This window comes from Vulpes vulpes, chromosome 15 (genome assembly GCF_048418805.1).
Source record: "Vulpes vulpes isolate BD-2025 chromosome 15, VulVul3, whole genome shotgun sequence".
Classification (NCBI taxonomy): domain Eukaryota; kingdom Metazoa; phylum Chordata; class Mammalia; order Carnivora; family Canidae; genus Vulpes; species Vulpes vulpes.
In genome coordinates this window covers 81359286-81371715 of record NC_132794.1, presented here as the reverse complement: position 1 = coordinate 81371715, position 12430 = coordinate 81359286, and the positions used below count along the sequence as shown (strand labels likewise).

General features: G+C 40.2%; 1 protein-coding gene across 9 annotated transcripts in view; it reads left to right on the top strand.

Annotated features, from left to right (window-relative positions):
- The first annotated feature begins 1108 nt into the window (after window positions 1-1108).
- Window positions 1109-12430, top strand: part of CSGALNACT2 (chondroitin sulfate N-acetylgalactosaminyltransferase 2) — a 56073-nt gene continuing 44751 nt past the window's right edge. For 7 of the 9 annotated variants that reach the window (XR_011997489.1, XR_011997491.1, XR_011997490.1 and 4 more), the window contains exon 1: window positions 1119-1305. The gene's annotated coding sequence lies outside the window, so the exon portion shown is untranslated. Of the gene's footprint in view, window positions 1306-12430 lie in introns of all 9 variants that reach the window. The other 2 variants (XM_025990390.2, XM_072739459.1) reach the window with 2 other exon arrangements.

Here is a 12430-nt window from a genome sequence, read left to right as displayed (position 1 = left end):
TCTGAGAAGACTATCTGTATTAAAGACATCCCAATAACCATCATCCAGTGAAGACAGCTGTGATTAGGAGCAAGTCCTCCTTTCTGGGAATGCTACTTCTACAGGATGCATCCCATAGTCGCCTCCATTTTCTGCTCTAAGTAATGTATTCAATGGTGACAGTAACCTTCAATTGCCTGCCACCTGCCAGGTAGAGTGCCAAACCCTTCAGACACAGAATTGCTTTTAACCTTCACAACAACCTTAGGGAAGCGTCTGCTATTGTTATTGTCCCTACAACACAGCTTGAGGAAAAAGGCTAAGAGAGGCTGTGTGGTAACCTGCGCTGAGGAAAGCCGAGCCTGATGGGAGGCCAGACCCCAGAGCTGCCCTTAGAACCTTCGTGTCCTGCCCAGACACAGGCAGGGGCTGGTGCTGCCTGACATCCCCTCCCCTGCTCAGACCATCTCCCTCGGGCAGGACAAAGTGCCTTGGGGATGCCCTGAAATAAGCAGTTGAGTAGAGGGGATGCTGGGGAGGGCCTTCTCCCCCCTCCCCCCACTAAAATCAGACAATATCAGATCTCAAGCCGTCTTCCACAATGTCTACCTCAAATCCCTCGGTTCACATACAAGGAAATCCTGGTCCAAAGGCCCAGCGGCAGCTCAGGACTTCCTTGCTGCGGTCCACGCGCAGCCCAGCACCCTCGAGGCTGCCCGAACACCTCTGGCGACCTATCAGTCCTTAGCTCAGCGTCCACCAAGGCATTCATCAACCCTTCAAGCTCCCAGGACAGGGGGCCCGGGCAGGACAGAGCTGTCATCCTCAGCCGAGTGCCTCCCACTCCTAGAGTCCGCCGTGCGCCGCCGGCTGGTACTCGGGTCTCCGCAGACTCTTGCTCCGGCGGAAACGGTTTTCTGCCTGGGGCAATCTCCCGGTCTCCACAGATCATTTATCGAGCTGCGCGCGCACACACACACACTTTAAATAGACAATTGATTAATCAGAACCATATGCCAGTTTCTAGGCTTCCTAAGCCCGACAGTGGGCGCGGGCGGGAAAGTGGGCGGGGCCGTCGGGGTCGGCAGTGGGCGGGGCCGGGGCGTGGGCGGGGCCGCGTGGGCGGGGCGGGGCGGGGCGGGCGCGCGCCGCGGCGGCAGCCTCATTTCCTCACGCGCGCCGGAAGTGGCGGTTGTCGGCGCGGCGGAGCGCGGGGGGCTCGGAGGCGGTGGTGTCCCCTGCGCGCCGGGCGCCGCTGGTGTCTGCCTGCAGCCGGGGAGGAGGCGTAGCCGGGCGGTGGTGGCCTTGCATGCACGGGTGAGCGCGGTGAGTACGCGGCCCCACGCAGCGTCGCCGGTCCGCGGCTCTCGCGGCTCTCGCGGCTCGGGCCCGGGCGGAGGGCTGCGGGTCCCGGTCCGGGTCGGGTCGCTTCACGGGCGAGCTCGGGGGTTGGGACGGGGGCGGGAGGCCCCTATCGGATGGGGTCCCCTCCTGGACAAGCCCTCGGAGGACCGCTGCGGTGTCAGGAAGAGTCACAGCTTTTCGGAGCAGTTTGAGTTCTCTTTGGAGAACGATGCTGTCAGAGGACCGTTGCTTTGGGTGTGTTTCATTTTTACCACTTTCTTTTTTCATCTAACGCGCCATCCTCCCCGCTTCTCTCCGTGCGTAAACTCTCTAGTCAGCTGTTGCCTCCGTGGGGCGCTAACGTAGTGTTCTCTTGACAGCAGCCCCTCGCCGCTTCTGTCTGTATCTGCCCGACAGGAAAGCAGGCGCCTTTCAGAGATGCACATTTGTGTAGGAATCAGTGCGGCCGAGGAGGCTACAGGACCGGGAGCCTCTTGCATTTTCAGTCTTCATCTGGAAAATTGCGCTATTCCTGAACAACTTTCGGAGGAATCATTTCTAAACGCAATAGTGATGCTTTAAGTGTGTGCGTGTGTGGTGACATTATTGGCAGGATGAAAATTCAGTTATAAATCTTAAGCTTTTATCTTTCAGCCTGTCCTTGAGATTTATATGCAGTGTCTGGACATTTAATCTCATTGAAGATTCTCAGGAGCTGAGTCCTCATTTCTGGTGGAATCAATGTTGTCTTTAAATGTTGTATTAAGGGGCACCTGAGTGGCCCAGTATTTGAGCATCTGCCTTAGGCTCAGGCGTCATCCCGGAGCCCTGGGATCGAGTCCCACATAGGGCTCCCCGCAGGGAGCCTGCTTCTCCCTCTGCTTGTGTCTCTGCCTCTCTCTGTGTGTCTCTCATAAATAAGTAAATCTAAAAGATAAATAAATAAAAATGTTGTATTAAAACAGTCCTTCCATACTTGGAGGTGGGAAACCAAGTGTTTTATGACTAACAATGTTAACCTTCATTCTGTATTATTATCCTGATGTGTCTAAAGCTGTCTTATGACTAAATGTAAAAAGGGTGTTGGGTTTCCAATATTTATGGCTAAATATGGTTAACTGTTCCAATATTTATTGAATATCGACATAAATATGCATAGTTTTCATTCCAGACAGTTTGGAAATTACATTTTTTTTTCTTTCTCAACTTTTTTATTTAAGTATGAAATACAGATGAAGTCATCAGGTACATAAATCTTAATTGCACAACTGAGTGGGTTTTTATATATTTAATAACTTGTGTAACCATAAGCTACACCAAATTACACTTATAGAACATTTCCATCATCCCAGGAGTTTCCCTCTGCTTCTTCCGAGTTTTACTCTTACCCACCCACATCAGTGTTCTGATTTCTGTCATTATCTGTTTTGTTTATGCTCAGCACATTGCTTGTGAGATTCACCCATGATGTTTCAAGTTCATTTTTAAAATTGCTGTTCAATATTCCATTGATAAGACTATATGACTATTCTTCTGTTGATGGATATTTGTGTTTTCAATTTCTATTTTTACATATTTTGAAGAATGCTAGGAACATTCTTATAAATGTTATTGGTGAACACCTATGTGCATTTCTTCAGCTGTGGAATAACTATCATAAGGTAGGCAGAAAATGGTTTGAGCCAAGATAGAGTCTTTCTTTTTCAGTATAATTTCTTTTAACTTCTGTAAAAAGGATAACTATTTTGAGTTCAAGACTTAAGTGATTCATTACTATATTATTATTTATTTATTTGGTTGCACACCTGTAACAATCTTCTGCCAGACTGTCATTATTTGTTTAACTCTTAGATAAGTCTGTTAGATAGAGCTGGTGACGATCTATCCCTGAAGCTTATTGCATAACACTTAGGTAAGAACTGTGTTACTCAAGTTGGTGGTTGTTAGGGGAAACGAAACACCACAAGGATAGGACTAAAAATGGATTGAAGAATCATGGGACTGCAAGTCAAAGAACTTATCTTGTTGCTAACGTACTATATAAGTACTGTGTGTAAATATAAAATTGTTACAAATGTGAATTTACCCAGGAGTACAGTGATTTCCAACAGATGCTGAGTTGCTGATACATTTATAATGGGGACAAACAACAGAAATCAGTAGCATATGAGAGATGCCCCAGGCTGAACAAATACATAGAAATAGACCTGAATCAATAGAGTTGATGTAAGAAACAGAAGAAAACTTTGAAATTACTATTAGTATGTTCAGATTTGGGAGGGCATCATGCCTATTGAACATATTCAGGCTGCCCTGAAAACAAACAGTTCTTGAATATTAAAACATAGAAAGTAGGGGAAAAAATAGCTATGACATGAAAAATAGATCCAGAAGAGTCAGTGAAAATCTCATAGCAGTTCTAGGAAGGAATAGAAATTAGAAAAGGAGAAACAACCACAAAAATCATGAGGGTAGGTGTATCCAGGCAGAATCTTGGGCCTCTAGAAAGATGTATCAGAAGATGAAGTACTGGCAAATCTAAATCAGCCCTTCCCTCTTTGGTCTCCATTTCATCTGTGTAGTGGGAATGATCAGTAAGTATACCTTTTTAGCAGGCTTGTAGAAAGATGTGGCATGGGTTAAGGGTTTCTGGTTGTGCTAACAGTCCCTGTTTCCCACTCTCCTCCTTTCTTCTCCCCCTCGCAAATCAAAATAGATACCAGATTTTGCATTCTTACCTTATGGTAGAATGGAAACAAAATACTATGTCAAAAGAAGAAAGGAAGGAAACGAGGAAATTTCAAAGTATCTGAGTTTATGAATGGACTAGACAGTGGACTAGACTGAGAGTCTTAAGAGTATCGATAGACACACAAAGATACATTCCAATGAAAGTTATGAACTTCATGAATAAATTAATATACAGTCTCATAAGCTTCCATAAGCTGCCTATAAAGGAGTGAAAACAAAATTTGCACTTAGACTTCTAATCTGGAACATGGAATGTTAGATAACAGTGGAGCAGTGTTTAAAAAGTACTTATGAGACATATTTTGAACTAAGAAATTATACCTGTCATTCAAAGTGGGGGCAAAATAGGGGCCTCTGGGCAGCACAGTCAACTAAGCTTCTGACTCTTAGTTTTAGTTCAGGTCATGATCTTGGGGTTCTGAGATCACGCCCCATGTCAGGCTCCGAGCTCAGCGAGGAATCTGCTGGAGTTTCTTTCTCCCTCTGCCTCAACCCATGCTCACTCACTCTCTTATTCTTTAAAAAAAAAAAAAAAATCTTAAAAAAAAAAGTAGGGACAAAACAAAGTTATTTTCACCCACACCCACTAGGAATACCCTAGGATGTATTGTATCAAGTGAAAAAAAAATTTTTTTTCAAAGATTTTACTTATTTATTCATGAGAGACACAGAGGGAGAAGCAGGCTCCCTGCTCTCAGGATCATGCCCTGAGCCAAAGGCAGACACTCAGTCGCTGAGCCACCCAGGTGTCCCTCAAGTAAAAAATTAATCCAAGAAAAATAGATGTGGAAATCAAGAAATAGTGACCAAAGAAAATAGTATAATTTATTTCTTGGCTACAAGGCATTAATAATGATAACTAAGACATGCTCAGGAAGGATTCATAGAACTTAGTAGTTAAAGTCTATAATCTGGAACAAATACTTAACATGATTTTAAAAGTTGTTTGGGAAGGTGGGAAATAGGTAAAGCCATCTTGGAAGGCTTAACCTGAGCAAGGGAAAAGCTATAGATTAGATACTGACCAATTTACATGCTGGAATAAAAACTTTAAGGAACTTTGACTTAGCAGTTCCATTTTCAGAAATTTATTCTATAGGTGAAATAACATGGTTCCACATGTTATGCTGGGATGTTTAATATAGTGGCAGTAGATTTGGAAGGATACATGAAAACTGGTGAAGAGACCTGGGCCTCTGGGCTAGAAGGAAGAAGTTTCCCTTTATACCCTAATATTTAACTTTTTTCCCATGTGTATTTATTTTGTGAAATTTTAGAAATGTAAAAAAAATTTAAGTATACAAAAATGTAAAGATTCAGACCATGAATTGCCAAATATGACTGGCCACCTATATTTAGTATGACCTGTGACCTAAGAGTGGAGTGGCTTTTATATTTTTAAGTGCTTGAAAACAAACAAAAAATGAAAACAAAAGAAGAATAATATTTTGTGAGATTAATTATAGGTAGTTCAACTTTCAGTATCCATTGGAATACAACTATGCTCACTCATTTACACATTTCCTTTTTTTTTTTTTTCTTCATTTATTTATTCATGAGAGACAGAGAAGCAGAGACGTAGGCAGAGGGAGAAGCAGGCTCCACGCAGGGAGCCTGATGTGGTACTCGATCCAGACCCGGGATCATGCCCTGAACCAAAGGCAGAAGCTCAACTGCTGAGCCACCCAGATGACACCCTATTTACACATTTTCTGTGGCTGTTTTTGTGCTCCAGGGCAGAGCTAAATGGTTGTGATAATTCACTACATGGCCCTTTACCTGAAATGTTTGTTAACCCCTGGTTTAGAGCCAGAAATAGACCTCCATATGCATAGGAATTTTGCTTATGACAAAAACGGTATTTCAAATTAGTGACAAGAGCATGGTAAGAATTGGCTATTTAATACATGGTAAGAATTGGCTGTTTAGGATTATTTCTAGTAGGAAAGCTAAAATGGAGAAGTCCTGCAGGAAGAGACCATTTGACTCCATTAACAACAAAACAAAACTTTGCCTAAGGGGAATAACACCTAACACTGAGCACTTAATGCTTGTCATGTTTTAATTGACTAATTGTTAAAATAATACTGCAATACTGTATTCCTACTAAACAGATGAGAAAAGCTTACAGAGATTAAAGAATAATAAAGAATTAGAAAGTTGTAGAGCAGATGTATGAATTTAGCCCATCTGGCTCCCAAGCCTATTATATGGACAAGATAAACTAAGAGAAAAGTTTATAATCTGTTAATACCATTTTATAGGTATCATCTGTGTTAAAACATCTGGGTCAAACTCATTCCTTTTGAATACTCTATTGTATAAATATCTACAGTTTACTTAATCTTTCTCCTTTTGATAGACTTTAAGTTGCTTTTATTTTGCTGTTACATATAGCAGTAGTAAACATAGATGTGATTACACACTAGTATGAGTATTTATGTAGTATGGAGTCCTTTTTTTTTTTTTTTTTAAGATTTTGTATTTATTCATGAGAGACCCAAAGAGAGAGGGGGAGAGAGAGAGAGAGGCAGAGACACAGGCAGAGAGAGCAGCAGGCTCCATGCAGGGAGCCTGACATGGGACTCGACCCTGGGCTCCCAGGATCACACCCTGGGCTGAAGGTGGCGCTAAACCGCTGAGCCACTCAGGCTGCCCCAGTATGGAGTCTTAAAAATCTTAAAAGTGGAATTGTGAATTGCTGGATTAAAAAGCATGTACATTAAATCAAATTTGCCCTCCAAAAAATAAGGTGTGTGTGTGTGTGTGTGTGTGTGTGTGTCTGTGTCTATTTGTAGTTTATCTTTAATGAAAGGAATTGAAACATCTTGGAAGGTTGGACCTTGGTCATTTTAGACAAATACTTCATTTTATAGATGAAAGCCAGATAGGTAAGTATTATGCCTGCCCAAGATTATACAATTATTAAGTAGCTATTATATCTACTTGATTTTTGTAGTTGTTTTTCCTGTGCCACAGGCTACTTTTGACACATATTTCTGTTTTACCTATAATGTTAGCATGAATATTACTATTACTTGTTTTGCTGAAATCTGGGTACCTTGAATATAATTTTCCCCAGAAACACTTCTCAAAATGATCTGGTATTACTTGTTCTTAGCTCCCAACACAGTGTGACTGTCTTAATCAATTAAGACAGCTATAACAAAGTACCATAGACTGGCTTATGAATAATAGAAACTTATTTCTCTTAGTCTGAGATCAGAGTGCCAGCATAGTCGAGCTCTGGTGAGGGCCCTTTTCTGGGTTATTACAGACTGCCAACCTGTATCTTCACATGGCTGAAAGAGGGCTATGATGCTCTCTGGGATCTCTTTCATAAAAGCACTAATCCCATTAAGGAAGGGTGGACCCTCATGACCTACTTAACCTCCCAAAAGCCTTATCCCTAATATTATCACATTGGAGGTTAGGACTTCAACATATGAATGGGGGCTGGGGAGAGAAGCATTCAATCCATAGCAGTGCTTAAGGCATAGTAGGTACTTAAACATTTGTTATGAATGAGTACTACTTTCTGGTGATCAGTACTTTTATTTCTAAAGACTTACAAACCATTTATTCAATAACATGTTAAAAAAAAATCCATGTATCATTGTAACTCATCAATTGCTGAAGAAATAAAAGGTTCTAATTCCTTCCCTTATAAATATTTATTTATACTTCGTAATGTCTTAGTTTGTTTTTCTGACAGTGCTTATGTTTTCCAAATAATTTTGTAACTTTGTTTTTGTTATGTAAAAAATGAGCTAAAAATTATAAATTTAGGTTTTGAAAACTTTAGTAAGAAATTGTACAAAAATTTAGGAAGACTATATGGAATAGAACTTTTAAAATAAATAGATTCAAATGGATTGTATTTTGCAAAACGTAGTAGGTTACTCTTACTGCAGAGGTTATTTTGACACACTGCAGTATAAGTATCATGGAAATTATGTATGAAATATGTGTAAGTAGTACTATAAAATTATAGAATCAAAAGATTGAGTAGAAACTGCTTAAAAGTCATATTATTATGTGTAGGATCAGTGTCATAGAATGAACTGTGTTTAGCGCTTTTCTGTTGTCTCAAAATCACAATGCAAATAGAACAGATGTAATGAGACCTTCAGAGTAATATAAGTTCTGCTTTTTTTAGAGAGCAGTTGTTTAATTTTGTTTTTGTTTTTTTAAAGACTTTTTATTTTTTATTTTATTTTATTTATTTTTAAAGATTTTATTTATTTATTCATAGAGACGCAGGCAGAGACACAAGCAGAGGGAGAAGCAGGCAGAGGGAGAAGCAGGCTCCATGCAGGGAGCCCGATGTGGGACTCGATCCCGGGTCTCCAGGATCATACCCCGGGCTGCAGGCGGTGCTAAACCGCTGCGCCACCGGGGCTGCCCAAGATTTTTTATTTTTAAGTAATCTCTACACCCAGTGTAGGACTCAAACTCACAACCCCAAAACCAAGAGTTCTATGCTCTACTGACTTAGCCAGCCAGGTAACCCTCTTATTTTTGTGTTTTAAATTCAAACTTGGAATCAACAAATCTTCATGCTTGTCTTAATGAACACAATGGAGTTTTTCTAAAATGTTTCTTTGGTGCTACTACTAAAACTAAATCTGATTTTGTTTTATTTTGTAAATAGCTTCATTGAAGTATCATTGACATACAGTAAACTATATATATTTAAAGTATATAATTTGATAATTTGAACATATGTATACACCTTTGAAATCATCACCACAGTCAAAATGATAGATCATATCTATCATTCCTAAAAGTTTCCTGTGCTCTTTTATAATTGCTTCCTGTTACCACTTCTCTGACCCTCTATTCCCACCCACCCCCCCCCCCCCCAGCAGGCAACCACTGACTCATACTGTTTTCTATCGCTACAAATTGCTTACATTTTCTGGAATTTTATATAAATGGAATCATACAGTATATAATCTTCTGTTGTCTGTCACTAAGAATAATTACTGAGATTCACCCATTATGATACATGTATCAGAATGGCTATACCAGTTTATTTATCCATTCACTTGTAAACACTTGAGTTGTTTCTAGTTTTTGGCTATTACCTATAAAACTATGAGTATTTGTATACAAATCTTTGTACAAACATATGCTTTCATTTCTCTCAGATCAATATCTAGGAATGAAATGACTGAATCAAGATAGGCTTACGTTTAACTTGTTAGGAAACTGTAAAGTCATTTTACATTCCCACCAGCAGGATATGAAAGTTGTAGTTCTTCCACATTGTCACCAACACATCACTTTTTAATTTTAACTTTTCTAAAATTAGCCATTCTGTGTAATGGTATCTCCTTGTGGTTTGACAGTGTTGAATATTTTTTTCATGGGATTATTTGAAGTGTTTGTGCTTTTTGCCAAGTTTTAACTGAGTTGTGTTTTTTTCTGTTACCACATTTTGATAGTTTTTAAGTATATATGCTGAATATAAGTCCTTTATCAGATATATGCTTTGCACCTATTTTCTCCAGGTCTGTAATTTGTCTATTCATTCTCTTAACAATATATTTCAAAGAGGACAAGTTAATAAATTTTGATGAAGTCCAGTTTATCAGTTATGCTGTTACTGTTGGATCAAAGAAGCCTTTGCCTAACTTAAGGTCACAAAGATTTTCTTCTGTGCTTGCTTCTAATTGTATAGTTTTAGGTTTTTCATTTAGATTTGTGAATTCTATCCTAGTGGATATGAAGTAGTATCTTGGTATAATTTTGATTTTCATTTCCATACTGGCTAATGATGTTGAGCCATCTTCACGTGCTTATAGACCATTTTTTATACATTTATTTTTATTGATTTTCAATTTGCCAACATATAGAATAATACCCAGTGCTCATCCCATCAAGTGCCCCCCTCAGTGCCCGTATCCGAGTCACCTCCACCCCCGCCCACCGCCCCTTCCACCACCCCTAGTTCGTTTCCCAGAGTTAGGAGTCTCTCATGTTCTGTCTCCCTTTCTGGTATTTCCCACTCATTTTTTCTCCTTTCCCCTTTATTCCCTTTCACTATTTTTTATATTCCCCAAATGAATGAGACCATATAAGGTCTGTCCTTCTCCGATTGACTTACTTCACTCAGCATAATACCCTCCAGTTCCATACACATCGAAGCAAATGGTGGGTATTTGTCGTTTCTAATGGCTGAGTAATATTCCATTGTATACATAAACCACATCTTCTTTATCCATTCATCTTTCAGTGGACACCAAGGCTCCTTCCACAGTTTGGCTATTGCGGACATTGCTGCTATAAACATCGGGGTGCAGGCGTCCCGGCGTTTCATTGCATCTGTATCTTTGGGGTAAATCCCCAGCAGTGCAAATGCTGGGTCATAGGGCAGATCTATTTTTAACTCTTTGAGGAACCTCCACACAGTTTTCCAGAGTGGCTGCACCAGTTCACATTCCCACCAACAGTGCAGGAGGGTTCCCCTTTCTCCACATCCTATCCAACATTTGTGGTTTCCTGCTTTGTTAATTTTCCCCATTCTCACTGGTGTGAGGTGGGATCTCATTGTGGTTTTGATTTGTATTTCCCTGATGGCAAGTGATGCAGAGCATTTCTCATGTGCTTGTTGGCCATGTCTAGGCCTTCCTCTGTGAGATTTCTGTTCATGTCTTTTGCCCATTTCATGATTGGATTGTTTGTTTCTTTGCTGTTGAGTTTAATAAGTTCTTTATAGATCTTGGATAGTAGCCCTTTATCTGATACGTCATTTGCAAATCTCTTCTCCCATTCTGTAGGTTGTCTTTGAGTTTTGTTGACTGTATCCTTTGCTGTGCAAAAGCTTCTTATCTTGATGAAGTCCCAATAGTTCATTTTTGCTTTTGTTTCTCTTGCCTTCATGGATGTATCTTGCAAGAAGTTGCTGTGGCCAAGTTCAAAAAGGGTGTTGCCTGTGTTCTCCTCTAGGATTTTGATGGATTCTTGTGTCACATTAAGATCTTTCATCCATTTTGAGTTTATCTTTGTGTCTGGTGCAAGAGAGTGGTCTAGTTTCATTCTTCTGCATGTGGATGTCCCATTTTCCCAGCACCATTTATTGAAGAGGCTGTCTTTTTTCCAGTGGATAGTCTTTCCTGCTTTGTGAAATATTAGTTGACCATAAAGTTGAGGGTCCACTTCTGGCTTCTCTATTCTGTTCCATTGATCTATGTGTCTGTTTTTGTGCCAGTACCACACTGTCTTGATGATCACAGCTTTGTAGTACAACCTGAAATCTGGCATTGTGATGCCCCCAGCTATGGTTTTCTTTTTTAAAATTCCCCTGCTATTCGGGGTCTTTTGTGATTCCACACAAATCTTAAAGTAATTTGTTCCAACTCTCTGAATAAAGTCCATGGTATTTTGATAGGGATTGCATTAAACGTGTAAATTGCCCTAGGTAATATTGACATTTTCACAATATTAATTCTTCCAATCCATGAGCATGGAATATTTTTCAATCTCTTTGTGTCTTCCTCAATTTCTTTCAGAAGTGTTCTATAGTTTTTAGGGTATCGATCCTTTACCTCTTTGGTTAGGTTGATTCCTAGGTATCTTATGCTTTTGGGTGCAATTGTAAGTGGGACTGACTCCTTAATTTCTCTTTCTTCAGTCTCATTGTTAGTGTATAGAAATGCCACTGACTTCTGGGCATTGATTTTGTATCCTGCCACGCTGCCAAATTGCTATATGAGTTCTAGCAATCTTGGGGTGGAGTCTTTTGCGTTTTCTATGTAGAGTATCATGTCATCGGTGAAGTGGGAGAGTTTGACTTATTGGCCAATTTGAATGCCTTTTATTTCTTTTTGCTGCCTGATTGCTGAGGCTAGGACTTCTAGTACTATGTTGAATAGCAGTGGTGAGAGTGGACCTCCCTGTCTTGTTCCTGATCTTAGGGGAAAGGCTCCCAGTGCTTCCCCATTGAGAATGATATTTGCTGTGGGCTTTTCGTAGATGGCTTTTAAGATGTTGAGGAAAGTTCCCTTTCCTCTATCCCTACACTCTGAAGAGTTTTGATCAGGAATGGATGCTGTATTTTGTCAAATGCTTTCTCTGCATCTATTGAGAGGATCATATGGTTCTTGTTTTTTCTCTTGTTGATATGATGAATCACATTGATTGTTTTACAAGTGTTGAACCAGCCTTGCATCCCGAGGATAAATCCTACTTGGTCATGGTGAATAATTTTCTTAATGTATTGTTGTATCCTATTGGCTAGTATCTTGTTGAGAATTTTTGCATCCATGTTCATCAGGGATATTGGTCTATAATTCTCCTTTTTGGTGTGGTCTTTGGTTTTGGAATTAGGGTGGTGCTGGCCTCATAGAAT